Genomic DNA, 14,437 nt, shown 5'->3' on the forward strand with positions numbered 1-14,437 from the left:
GTGACTTTATATTAGGTCAAGATTTTCTTGAAGAAAATAGGGTCAAGATTTTCTTGAAGAAAATAGGGTCAAATTAGACTTCGAATCTTCACAATGTTTAGTGGGTAACTTAAAGATCCCTTTTTCAACCCCATCTGAAACGGATCCTATAGATAAGGAGATTGTAGATAATATTAGGGAAGCGGTTTCCGCAGCCCCTATTTCTGATGAACAACGTCATCAGTTAGAATCCCTTTTATTGAAATTTCCTGAGTTGTTTTCTGATAAAGTAGGAAGAACAGAATTATCTTCCATGAGATTCATACGGGTAATAGTCCGCCCATCAAATCTCAACCTTATCGTGTTAATGACCAGAAAAGGAAAATAATAGAACAACATGTTAGGGAAATGTTAGATGACGGGATAATCAGACCCTCTGTATCTCATTGGGCTTCGCCCGTAGTTTTAGTTGATCAAACAAAACGGGGTAAACCCTATAGGTTTTGTATTGATTATAGAAAACTAAACAGTGTTACCATTAAGGACCCTTATCCTTTGCCTAATATAGAGGATATGTAAGCTAGGGTTGGAAGACCCAAGTTTATTACAACACTTGACCTTAAATCAGGGTATTGGCAGGTGGAAATGCACCCAAAAAGTAGGGAAAAAACTGCTTTCGTGACTCATATGGGAAAGTACGAGTTTAATGTACTTCCTGTTGGGCTGTGTAACGCCCCTAGCTCCTTTCAGCGCTTAATCGACGAGATCTTTAGAGATGCCGATTACGTCCAATTAATAGACTATTTAGACGATTTAATCTCGCTTAGCGAAGATTGGGATCAGCACTTAACGTGTTTAGAATACGTCTTAAATAGATTAAAGGAAGCGGGTCTCACCCTTCAGTTAAAAAAATGTCGGTTCGCTCAGAAAGAAGCTACTATTTTCGGTCACATAGTAAATGAGAAAGTAGTGCATATAGTTCCTTCAAAAATAGAAGCCATTCAGAAATTCCCTCCGCCTAAAAATGTTAAGGAAGTCCAGAGATTTTTAGGGATGGCAGGTTGGCACAATAGGTTCATTGGTCACTACTCCCAAATAGTAGCCCCTATTAACAAGCTTAAAAGGAAGGATCAAAAATTTATTTGGGGTATCGAACAGCAACAGGCTTTCGAAAAGATAAAGGAAGAAGCTTCCTTTAGAAGGGATTCCCCGTGCATTTTAACTACCGATGCTAGTGATGCAGGGTTAGGTGCCCTTCTGTCCCAAATACAAGACAATATATAAGTTCCTATAGCCTATGCTAGTGCAGGACTTAAAGATGCAGAAACAAGGTAATCCACTAGCGAGAAAGAGTGTTTAGCCATTTGTTGGGCGGTTAAGAAGTTTAGGCCCTTTCTAGAAGGTCGTAAATTCACTGTTCTTACTGATCATCAGGCTCTACAACAGTTATTTCACATTAGGGAACCAAATTCTCGTCTAGTTAAATGGGCTACGTACTTTCAAACATTTGACTTTACTATTAAACATAAAAAAGGAGTAGAAAACTTAGTAGCAGACGCTTTCTCGAGTGCTCCGATAAACGTCATAAGCATTAACTTTAGCTCTTCTACTTCCAATTCTACCAGTAACCATGATCCAACTAGTAGTAGCACTAGTACAAATTCTACCGGTAGTAGTAGTAGTTCAACTTCCTCTAGTGATTCTGTTGAAGGTCGAATACGTCCTCCTTATATTCTGTCTTTACAATAGAAGACCTAAGAATTCTCAAAGGGAAGACCCATTCGCTTCCCCTATTATTAATTCCTTGCAAGGACCTAACCCAGTTAGGAATAAAATGTTCGAACTAAAGAATGATCTTCTCTATAGAAGACCTTACAGGAACTATCCTGAGAAAATTTATTTACCTCCTCGGATAAGGCTAGTTGGTGATCTTAAGTTGTAAATTGTTTATGCCTATTAATAATTATCTTAATGTTCTTTTTATTGGTGATCTTAAGTTGTAAATTGTTTATGCCTATTAATAATTATCTTAATGTTCTTTTTATTGATGAACTTAAGTTGTAAATTTTTTATTTGATACTTTCATAGTAACGCTAATTAAACCTTCAATAACTTGATTTAACTTTTCATTTATAGTCCTTATTTAATTTAAGGATGATGCCAGTTTGTAAGTCTTGTTTATTTAATTCCCCCTTTCCCACAGAGAGGGTCTGAAAATTAAATCACTTGGCAGAGACTGGGGTCGTCAAAATTCAGTGACAGACTCTCATTCTCAATGGGCATTTAAAAAACTGTATAAATTTAAATTGAAATTCCAAATTATAATAAAAAAATTTTGTTTGATACGTTGATATTAACGTAATCAATCCTTGAATACTCTATTGGTACTATCAACACCATCGTTAAATTTAGTACTTAAGTAATATAATTTTTTTAAATATAATAATCAAATTAGCGACTTCTAATTAGTTAACTTATGTATGTTTCATTGATTAAAATTACATTTCAAAAAATTGTTAGGTAGATAGCACTTTCATGTTTCATGTAGAAATTTCATATTTCCGTGGATGGAGAGATGAACACGTTGATTCCGTTTGTCGTTGATTGAAATTAGTTTCATTTTGATCATAAATTTCATTTTATATCTTTGAGTTAATGATTTTATTTTTATAATTATCACTTACGTAGCTGTTATTAGTCGATGAACCCAGCGAGAGTGGAAACTGCAAAAATGATTAGTTAATTTTGCAAAGAATCTGCAATTTAATTCTGCAAAAATCTACCTATTATTTTATTTCAGTTCCATTAAGTGATCATTTAAATATGAACTTGCCAAACAAATAGTGAGCAATGATACCTCCGTCCCAAACTAGTTATAGTTTTAAAACGCTGACTCGAGTTTCATTTTGTTAGTACATTCAACATTCTTACGCGTATAAAACCTTGACCCTAACTTTTAAGCTGACGAGTCTTCAAAAACGATATCATTGGTGAAATTTGAAAACTGTCTCTGCTTAGCGCGCCTTCCGTCGGGGAGAACTTTAATTTGTTTTTTGATTAATATGATAATATTAATTGTAATATTTAAGTTCCCAAGTAGAAATCCAATCTTGCCTAGGATTAAAAAGATAAATAATAATTAAAAATTGCAAAAAAAGTTGCAAGCAACACAGCGCTAAAGGCAATCTGTCGCGCGTGCGAAGTCTGTCTGTCTCTCCTCTACCGCGATATTATATATATATGCATCCAGTGGAGCGCGTCGGGGAGGTTTGGGGGGGGGGTCCATATCCTTCTACCTCTCTCATCTCTTGACTATAACTTAGTTCCTCGATATTAGCGAGCGTAGCTACGTGGTAGCGCGCGCGGGTGTCTTCACTGACGTCTCGTATGGATTGGGACGTCGCAGGTTCGCCTCCCGACACCGACAGAAAAATAATTTCATTTGAAATAAAATGCGTTACGCCACCTATGAGGTGTAAAGTGAACTACGGGTGAATTTCGAGTTGAAAATTCGCGGGAAATTTAAAATTCGAAATGTTCATTTATGACAAAATTCATCAGGTCACAACATTTCCAACCAGTCAACAGTCGGAACAATACTTTCGCTGCTCTAAAGAGCGCAAAAGTAAATATTATACTTGCGTTGTAATTGTAATATCTGTGGCCAAAAGCTAGTACTTTCTTTTAAAATTCTTCTCGATTTGTGGAGAAATACAACTTCTTATGATAAGCACCACCTTCAAACCATTCTAATTATAAAGTCGTTTTATAATTGCTTTTACTTTTTAAAAATTACCCCCCCCCCCATTTCTTTCAATTTTGAAATAGCGGAGCGGGATTGATAGCGTGAAACTCTTATTGTCGACGGGTGACAAGAATTTTAGAGAGAGTATTAAACCTTCCATTTAAATTAAGGTAATACCATAATCCTCTCTCTCGCTTTAAATATATCGAGCAAACGTAAAACACAATTCCAAATGCTTAACCTTACTGGTATAATTAAATGCAATGCTTAAGCTTACCATTATAATACCCATCCTTTTAAAATACACGAACGAAAAATATCACCTCACCACAATTCTCTCACATTCACTCTCCTTCCCTTCAATGACGAACGAAAAATTTTTTGCTGCCCAACACTACTACGACGAGAATTACAACAGGGCAGGTCAGACTAAGAGTATATCGTAGATGTCTTAGTTTGACCATACGATGCGGTTAAACATGAAAGCCTTTGATAGATACGTGTCATAACCTTTTGTGTATGATGAGACTCGGTTTCTAAAACTAGCGCCAGCTACGAGTCGTACTTCTGTAACCCAGGCTGGAATGGCTAAGGGAGCTCTCTTTGTACCCTTGATGGTGGCAACGTAAGGCGAGTCCTTTTTTTGTGAGAAGTGTAGCTCCTCCCCCTACGTCTGTTTAGCTGTCTACCGAAGGCGAAAAATATCATGACTCGTTAAAAAAAGGATGGCAGAAGTGACCTTTTAGATTTTTTAAAGTTAAATGTGCTGATTCGCCTCCGTTCGCGTTCATATTCGATTCTCTCAGCCTAGGCAGAGGACCTAGGCTAGAGGGTGGAGAATTATAGCGAACAAGTTTTTTGCCAGCCAATGAATGAATGAAAATAATTTAAGTGGTAAATACGATTTTTACGTCAGGCTATGACGTCACTAGCGTAAATTAAGCCACGCCAGTTGGTTCCGAGATCATTAGGATTTGACCTTAGCCATTCCAACCCCTCCTAGTGAAGCTTTAAACTTTACTTACATAAAATATTATTCTGTGGTTAGTCTAGACTCTAGCACTGGTTCATTTAAACCGTCCTCGTGAAACGTTTTTCCGCCTAAGTGTTTCTTTAGATATAGCTACCTTAATGCTTTTTTAACCCTTGCAACATTGTTTTATTAATTACTAGTCTGGGGTGTGGCGCACTCCAAGTATTTAAATCTACAAAACTCGAAACGTAACGCTACTTACCCAATTAGAGATATTCAAAACTGTATTAAAATTATTCCTCTTCAAATTTTCCTAGAAACTCTGGTGAATTTAATCAAGGATGCTATGAACGAATCCCATACAAAAACCTGCATTCTATTCGTACCTGGACGAGGTTCAGGGAATTACATACGAATATCTGCGCTAAATGGGTTCTCATTCTAAAAACATGTATGATCTTCGAAAGACAGTTAAACAATTATACTATTTCCTATAGGTGTAACTCCATGATTGGTAGACGAGGTGGAGTTCAAACACTATCTCTTAAAATTCCGTCCTGCATGCATAAAGGAGTAATTATGCATGAACTAATGCACGTTTTCGGATTTTGGCACGAACAAACTCGGACAGATCGAGACGATTACGTAAATATCAACAGGAAAAATATTCTCGAAAGTGAGTTAGCATCTGGATGTAAACCGAATTTATGTGATAAAAATTTGGTTTTATGCTTTTAAAACTTGATCTGTGATATTCAAACCTGATCTCTGTGATTAATTTCTTTGATCTCTGTGATAAATTTCTTTGATCTTTAATGATGTGATGAATTCTTTGATCTTTAATGATGTGATGAATTCTTTGATCTTTTATGATGTGATGAATTCTTTGACCTTTAATTATGTGATCAATTCTTTGATCTTTAATGATGTGATGAATTCTTTGACCTTTAATTATGTGATTAATTCTTTGACCTTCATTTACGTGATTCAGTTATTTTGATCTTGATATATCTGATTGGATGCCTTTGATTTCAATCTTCTTGATTTATGTGATCCAACTAATTCGATCGCTATATACCTGGTTTATGTATTTTAATTACTCTGTGCGTCATGTGATTTAAAGATAGGGTGAAATCAAATTGGATTCAGATTTTAAAAATAAGTTAAAAGATACACCTCGGATAAATCGCGTAACATACTCTCTTTCAGCTTTCAAAGTTTCCGTGGCTAAGCTAAGGAAACAAATGATAAAAAATGTTGTTGACTAATCTATTTTTGGGCTATTTAGACTTTCGATTATTAAATCAAATAGCAGATTATTTCCTAAATATCAAGGAAGAGTTTAAATATTAAAACTTTTCAGAAAATGAATTTGATTATTCCGTAATAGTTTGATCCTATTTTTGCAGACCAAAAACACAACTTTAACAAGAACAGTTTGGTTTACATGACTCATATGGGTTTCAATTATGACTACATTTCAATCAAGCATTACGAAGCGTATTTATGGGTCAAAGATAACAAGTATCCCTCAATGACGCCCAAAAACAGCAATTTCAAGAACAGCGATCTCGGGAGCTCTCAAAGGAACCATCAATTTTCGCCAACAGATATTGCTAAGGTAAAGAAACTCTATCGGTGTTAATGTCCATACCGTAACATTTGTATTGTTTCTAATGAGCGTCAAACAAGCAATAAAGCAAAGGCACAACTTTTACAGAATTAATTTTTGCAGGGTAATTTAAATTTTCGACTTCAATTTTAAACCGTAACTGTTGTATTTACTCTAATACAATTGGCTCTTAAAATATATTTACACTTTTTAAGCTTGACATCTCTGTCTATCTGGCTCAAAACTTGTAACCCATTTTGACACGTTTTTATCGAAGTGATGTCTCCAAAATTTGGGATGCTTGTTCAGACGTGATGACAATACATAACTCCACAATAAAGACAGTAAAATATTTACATTTTTTCGTAATTTACATCGAATCATGAGTTCTCAGTCAAAATTGATATTCAACTAAAATGTAATTTCATCTAGTAGGTTTTAACATTGAACTACATAACATCCCCATTCGAAATATTTTTTATTTATAAGAACATTTTAATAATAAGAATTTAATAGTTATAACGTTTCTTGGCTTTGGTTTTTTCTTAGATTATTTTCATTCTTTTAAAATTTTAATCAAAATAATAAGAAAAAAATAACAGTGATAACTATTGGTGCTATCTAATATGTGGTTAAAGTTCTTGGTTCGGTAAATTAATTTATACGTTTTATGATAAAGACGCTTATTCGTTTCGCAGTTGAGTTTTATAAAAAGTATATATATTATAACAAAAAGGTAGCAATTTTCACACTTGGAATAACGTACCAGACGACGCAAGGCGACCACTACCCAATCACAGGCACTTTTAGTTACGTCATTAAAAGAAAAATAGATTTTTGGAATTAGTTGTGCTATGTTTAATTAACGTACTGCTATTGTTCATTTCATCGAGTAGATAAATTGAGTCATACTTTGTGTATAATAATTTTTTTAAATTTACTAAAATATATTTTGAATTAATTTATTCTTTAAATTAATTAATATAACTATTATATTAATTAATATAACTATTATAATAATAATTAATATATCTTAAATTAATTGATATATCTTTTAAATTAATTAATATATAATTTACTAAGGTTCGTAACTTTAATACGAAAAAAACGCTGTTTCCGTTTTCTTCATCAGTACACGAGAAATACAAGAAACCTCGTGTACTGGAAATAGGCCTAGGCGTAGATCTTGTGATTTTGGCCACTTTTCGCCACTTGAAAAAGGGATGTTTAAAAGGGGGTTACAATTTTGGGGAAACGGGTATGGCCAGGCACCCTTTCGACTGCTTGATCGAGATTTTTTAATTAAATAAACTTTTACCAAATTTTACATTATATTTTTAAATACTCAAAAATAGTTTTTAGCTTCAACTTTTTTAAAACCAGTAATTTAAGTCATTTACGAAAGACTATGACGTATTTCTTTCGAATAACGTGTTGTTTGTGTGTGTTAACGAAGCATAGTATACTTATAGCATACAGATTTATTAGCAACTTTTTTAAAATGCCCTTTGTGCGTTACTGACTATGTTGGAAATTGAGGCTAAGATAGAAGCTCCAAGCCATAGTCCCAAGTGGCCACCAACTGCTCCTAAAACGTCTTGCATCTGTAAATTAAAATATTTTAAATTTGGTTTTCCATGTTTTCCTCCCAAAATTGCTTCGAATTTTTTTTCTGTATTGCTATGCGAGTACTCGTCGCAATTCGTTACAAATTATGTTAATTATAGCAATTTATGGCATTTCATACCTATTTTTCACGTATCATACAATAAATAATGGGAAAAATAGTATTTTAAGTGCAATAATACTATACCATAGAAGCTATAGTGAACAATAACGAAGCCACCCTGTAGAGATTGCTATTACTTTTAAATATCTTACATGATCAATCATACTATAATCCCCAAAATATTTATATAAAATATTTTGACTACATTTTATTTAATAATAATAAAATTTTCCTATTTATCTTTCTTAAAAATTTTTAAATTATTGCACTTAAATTATCATAAATGTCTCACCGTGTATTTTGGATGAGTCGAGTATACAACTTGTTCAATTGTAGAAAAGTACATCTTGAACCTAGAATTTTATTAGTAAAGTAAGTCTAAATTGAGTAACAATAACGTCTTTACCTTCCAAAGTCACTCCTCTAAACAAAAAAATTCAATATTATTATTTAAGAAAGTATATTTTAATAATTGCTAAACTTAATAAAGTTGCACTCACCGATCCATACTCATCAGCAGGTTCGATATAGGATAGCGAAATTTCATATTTGGTATCGCTTAGGCCAAAATTTTAAATGATGTTTCGACTGGTTTATTATTATCGCAAACGACAAAGTAAGTCGACTCTTGGCATTAAAATAAGGTACTTACACACATGGGCCGTTGCAACGACAATCCTCTATTCTTTCGACTATTAACTGACTCGACCTCTGGAGACAACAAACTGTATAAAAGAAGAAAACAAGTCAGGGGTGGGGAGGGCGTGTTTGTTTCGTATGTGCTAATGTTGTACAGTATTCATGTTTTCTAACTCGCCAAAGTAATATTCGAGATGGCCTAACGGTTGGGGTACAGGTCCAAGCTAAAAAGGTATGTTTGTCAATTCATCCTTCACATACACACCACAAACATACTCTCTCAGAGATCATAATCGTAAAGCCAGTATGTCTTTCACAACGTTGATAAAAACCTATAACCACTAGATATATGTGTACACATTGAAGGGTCAGTAGACAACTATGAATTAACAACAGCAACCCAGCGTTTACACATAGTGACCTTACCACCTGAAAATGAATCTATCACTCTAGCTAACAACCGTGCCCGCATTCTCCACTTCTCCCCGCGCACCAACCCAAATAAACGGTCTATTCACACTTATTGCCGCGCATGAGCTGTTACAATGTTTGGCGGCATGAGTTTTGCGCTTCTATGGAGTTAACATGTAAACTTAACTACGATGGACGAGTGGGAGAACTTTTTGTAGTTGAATATTAAAATAAAATGCCTAATATTTAAAACCATGTTTAGAAATGAAGTGTTTACGTTTTAATGGAAGCGGCGCATTGATATTAGTAGGCTAAATTTCACTAAGCCTCGGCGACGGTATGGGATAATCGCTTCATCAGCGAAGTGACGATGTCCGCCGATGCCGTGCCGAAAGCGCTACGTATAAAATTCTCGCAACCCTTGGCGCCCAATTTGGTGTGTAAAATTTCAAAAACTACCTTAGTCTTACATTTATCAATTGAATTCCATAAAACTTCTCGTAAGAAGATCAATTAATACATTTGGAACTGGTAATACAACACTGTTTTATAAAAATAAACTCATACACGTAACAAATAAGGCAAAAGCAATGGTTACAAAAATACGATTGGCAACAAACATTCTTTCTACGCATGCTCATCTCTCAAGAATTTTACCCCCCTTTTACCCCCGATCTACCGGTGAAATGGTCTATAAACAAAATATTTCGAATTTACGCTTTCCAATAAATCGGCTTCGATACATTCGTCCATCAAATTAAAAAATTAACTTGAGGGTTGCCAGGTTAATCTCATTTCTTTCCCGGTATTTCCAAGAGCCGAAAGATGATAATTTCATAACAAGCGAACCAACGAACTTGTTTTACGTCCATCAAAAGTCGGGAAACTGCTGTTACCTCATATCATAGCGCTAATGTACTTTCGTAATTCTTTCACATTACCAACTCCAAGGTGTTAGTGGATGTTCCCTTAATCGGTGTCTATCCAAGCTTGATTTTTGTGTGTCCGGGACCACACGCACACCCCCTCCCATACCACTAACCCTGTCGCAATGCTAGATCTGGTTACATAACCACACCTAGCAAAATTTCACACTTAAGTGCAATAAATATATAAATTAGAAATAATTGAAGTAAAACACATACCATTTGTCAAATTAGATAAGTCACAAGGTGGAAAATTTGCCATCTCTTTCATAATTGGGTCAAAGCAACCGCATCTCTTCAAATTCACTCTCTGGATGCACGCATTAACGCATTCCTATGCCAGATCGAAGTTTTTCAGATCGAGCGTAAAGGAGACGTTGAAAATTTGTAACCGACAGAAAATCATGAGCAAGAAATTTACGTTTTTTCAGTTTTTGTGTTGCAAATTGCTAGATATAGCCTATAAGAACTGGGAACTGATATCGACATTTTTCCGAAACCTTTGATTTGAAAACGATGTGATAATATAATAATCTAGCTTTATTTCGTGCCCATAACACCTAGTTAGCTATATTTCAATGGGTCACGACTTCAATGCATAGAGAGGTGGTGGCTAGCCCAGCCAAAGCTAACCGGCAGCGCCATATACCAACAAATACCATTAACCTCGGTAAGTTTTGATGGAAAGAAGAAAAAGGGTAAGACCGCAGAGGAAAACTTCTTTATCAAGTGGGGAGACAACTTTCAAACTCAACGCAGAAGGTTTTGTACGGGAACGAACCCGGGACCTTCTTGCTGCGAGGCGAAAGTGCTGACCAGTTCATCGTCCCACCTTAGAACAGAATATCTACCGCAAAGCGTTGTATATGTGGAGTGCCAAAAATAAATTTCCCGATATCCATATTACACGAAGATATTAGTCATTTTACGCTTTACAAAACCATGTTACCTCCATCTCTAGAAATTACTGCTAATGGTCGTCGGAAATTTGATTCAAAATGTCAGAGAAATTTATTTTTGACCTAAAACCCTTTATTCTAACAAATAAAATTAATTAGGTCAAGTATATACGGTCTCTTCGTTGTGTCTTATAAATGAGTCAGGATCGATAAACATTTTGTAACGGAGTCTCACCGTTTAAGACCATTAGCTGGTTCTTCTTTTACTTGGAAATTGTAAACCGCGTATTAGCCTACCGTTTGCGTTTGATCTTTGTAGTCCATACAGTCATCTCTATAAGGCGATTTCAAACGACGAATTGTAGTCTAAAATAAATAACCAAGCATCAAAATACATAGTTAAAAATCGTGCCGATGAAGCGAACTTGTTTCAAGGATATGACGGTAGTAGTTCGGTCTCTTAGAAACACATTGTTCTCTTTCTCTAAATCGAGATAAAGATGAGAAGGTCCGACTGAAGTTCGCATGCCAAATTCCTTTGTGATATATTTGGTCAAATGATATTCCCTTCGATCGATATTGAAATTGATTGTTAGCGCTATACATAAATATAATAATAAAAATCAATGTTTAACTATTTTTGAACGCAACGAGATAAAAAAGACTTATCAAAACCTGAATTAATTCCGACTGAAGGCTTCTGTTTATCGTTCGGAATCCATTTCCAACAGTTTCCTAGTTCTAGACTATTCAGCTCAACAAATGAACTGAAAGAATTCATTTGTTATTTAATTGTTCAATAACATAAAATTATGATTGTTATTTGCCTCCAGTTGCACGGGCGAAAAGCGTAATAACAGGATTCGATGAGTTGGCTTTTTTCAATTCCCGCGGAAATACGTAGAGTTTTATTAACGTTGGCAACTGCCTGATAATAAGTAGAATATTCCCTTTCCTGTTCGCTTAACTCCACCCGGTTAGGATTTTGATCGCAATCGAACACATTGAGAACCTGCATTTAAAGGAGATTTTATCGTATACGGTTTTACCATATTTTGTTATTGTTAAGAGTTCGGTCCGCGTCAATTTGGTCTCGCCGTTTTGGTCTTGCCGATTTGGTCTTGCCGATTTGGTCTCGCCGTTTTGGTCTCGGGTCAAATGGGTCTTGGGTCAAATGGGTCTTGGGACAATTGGGTCTCGTGACAATTGGGTCTCGGTACAAATGGGTCTCTTGAAAAATGGGTCTCGAGATAATTGGGTCTCGGGACAAATGGGTCTCGGGACAAATGGGTCTCGGGAAAATGGGTCTCGATATAATTGGGTCTCGGGACCTAACCCAACCCAACCTTGTTTGTAGGCAAGAAGATTATTTATAGGCCAGGACAGATAGGCTAATAAAGGGCTTGACCTAGAACATTTGAACATAAAGATGAAAATTGGTACATGTGTTTTTTTAAACCAACAAAAATATACCAAAAGTCCCTTGCTGTATAGCGCGAGCTTTCGCGGCCATCTTGGAAAATGGCCGCCGGGAATGCCAGCTTCAATGTATCCCACATTCTTCTTCAAAAATTTTGAAAATTGGTACAAATTATGATTGTATCCACCTGAGCATCATAGTTAAATTTTACAGCTCTGAGTTTTATAGTTCGGTCTCCATATTGGAAAATGGACGCCGTGAATGCTGGGTGCACTTTATTTCACCATGTTGTAGGGAAATTATGAAAATTCATTGATATTATAATCAGAGCTGTGTGAACCTCATTGTAAAATATTGAAGCCATTCATGAGATAGTTTGGCCGCCATATTGGAAAATGGCCGCCGTGAATGTCATTTAGATAGAGTATATTTTTGAAAAATTATGAAAATTGGTAAATATATTGGCGAAGACCGTCTCAACATCATACTTGAACATTAAAGACGTGCTGCTGATAGTTTGGGCGCCATCTTGGTAGATGACTGCGGGAAATGGCAAATATATTACCTATATATAAATTTTGTCTATATTTCTTTATTGAGTATGAACGTGTTAAACACCATAAAAAACTATTTCTAAGTCTAAGTTATCGACCCCATCTTTGAAATGGTCTTTGAAAGATTACTATCCCAAATTCTGAAACACTGAAAAGCAAAGCTATATTACCAAAAACGGATTTATGTAAGAAGAACGTTGAACCTAGCAAATTCACTACCCATCCTCGCATACTTTATTGAGAAACTTCGTCTGCTTATATTTTGACTCCACCCACAAATTCTGTATATAGCGACTTCTAGAGATCGAAAATGTTATTCTTATCTCTATTTTCGTGGTTAAATATTTTTTTTCGAAATTGCGCCAGTGGTAAAAAAGTAAAGTGGACAACAATGCGATATAACTCCCGATTTAGTGGAATTAAGATTTAAATTTAAGAATTTAAATAATTGATGTTGAAGAAAAACTAGATACTTAAAAAAAGAAACATCAATAATTCGGGTGCGATAGTCTACCAACTTTTAATACTCATTATCTTTAAGTGCGGAACCTCTTGTGTAAAGAACTGTGAATGTAGACGATCCGAATTAGTTTGCTCAGCAATGCGTGGACATTGTCGCGGTACTAGCTGTGATGGAGCAGAGCAAAAGGGTTTGTCGTGGCCGAGGGGCTCGAGTTCAGGGTGCCGGTTCGGGAGTTGCTTGTGTTCGCCCTTGGTTCAGACCGTTCCATGCCGACCGGTTCCGTTAGGGTTTTGCTCGGCCGCTTCACCCCCCCCGCGCCCAGGTGTTGCCTTAATTGGCTTTCCTCGCAATTGGCAACCCTCTGAAGGTCCAGGATACATTGTATGGGACGTATGGCGCTGCTGTGCTTGGAGGGAACTCCCAAGTCCTCTCGAGCCTTCAGCTGCATTAATCCTTCCCTGTCATCCACCACCCTCTGACTGGGCTCGCCGCTGACGGTGTCCAGCTTCTGTCACCTGCTCAAGTGTCGTGTGTCGGGCCCGCTGACCGATCCCGTGTGCCATGACGGCGGTTCCTTAGGTTCAATTTCGAATATGATAAGCGAAAAAATCCTCAGGCTGACGATGAATATGAACGAAATATTAGAGATTTGTCTTAAATCTAATCTTTAACAACACTAGAATGTATAAACCCCATATTAAATTGTATTCCCATATGCAAAGAATTACAGCTTTGAATAACTTTTCTTTCCTTCAGAATTTAGTGTAATAATTTTGAGCGGAAATTTTTAAAGATGGCGTCTATAATTTCAACTTGGGGATGGCAATTTTTTGTGTTTATTACGTTAATGAAAATAAACTACTCAATATAGAAATTTCGAAAAGATTTATGTATTTGAAATATATTTAGCATTTCCAGCAGTCATTTTCCAATTTGGCACCCAAACTATCAGTAGCAAATTTTCAATATTCAAGTATGATGTTTAAACGGTCTTCAACTATATATTTATCAATTTTCATGACTTTTTAAAAATAAACTGTATCTAAATTAAATTCCCGGCGGCCATTTTCCAATATGGCGGCAAAAC

The 14,437-nt window shown here is 35.7% G+C and overlaps 1 long non-coding RNA gene across 1 annotated transcript; it reads right to left on the reverse strand.

Annotated features, from left to right (window-relative positions):
• Nucleotides 1-8,444: 8,444 nt before the first annotated feature.
• LOC149663493 (uncharacterized) lies at nt 8,445-10,105 on the reverse strand. The gene is made up of 3 exons (XR_016368414.1): nt 8,691-10,105; nt 8,539-8,596; nt 8,445-8,461 (listed from the first exon to the last, which is right to left on the reverse strand). It is a non-coding gene; the product is annotated as an uncharacterized LOC149663493 (long non-coding RNA).
• Between the last annotated feature and the right edge of the window lie 4,332 nt (nt 10,106-14,437).

Source organism: Phalangium opilio, unplaced genomic scaffold (assembly GCF_054372755.1).
Source record: "Phalangium opilio isolate 3A_F unplaced genomic scaffold, DU_Popi_V2 ptg000061l_1, whole genome shotgun sequence".
Classification (NCBI taxonomy): domain Eukaryota; kingdom Metazoa; phylum Arthropoda; class Arachnida; order Opiliones; family Phalangiidae; genus Phalangium; species Phalangium opilio.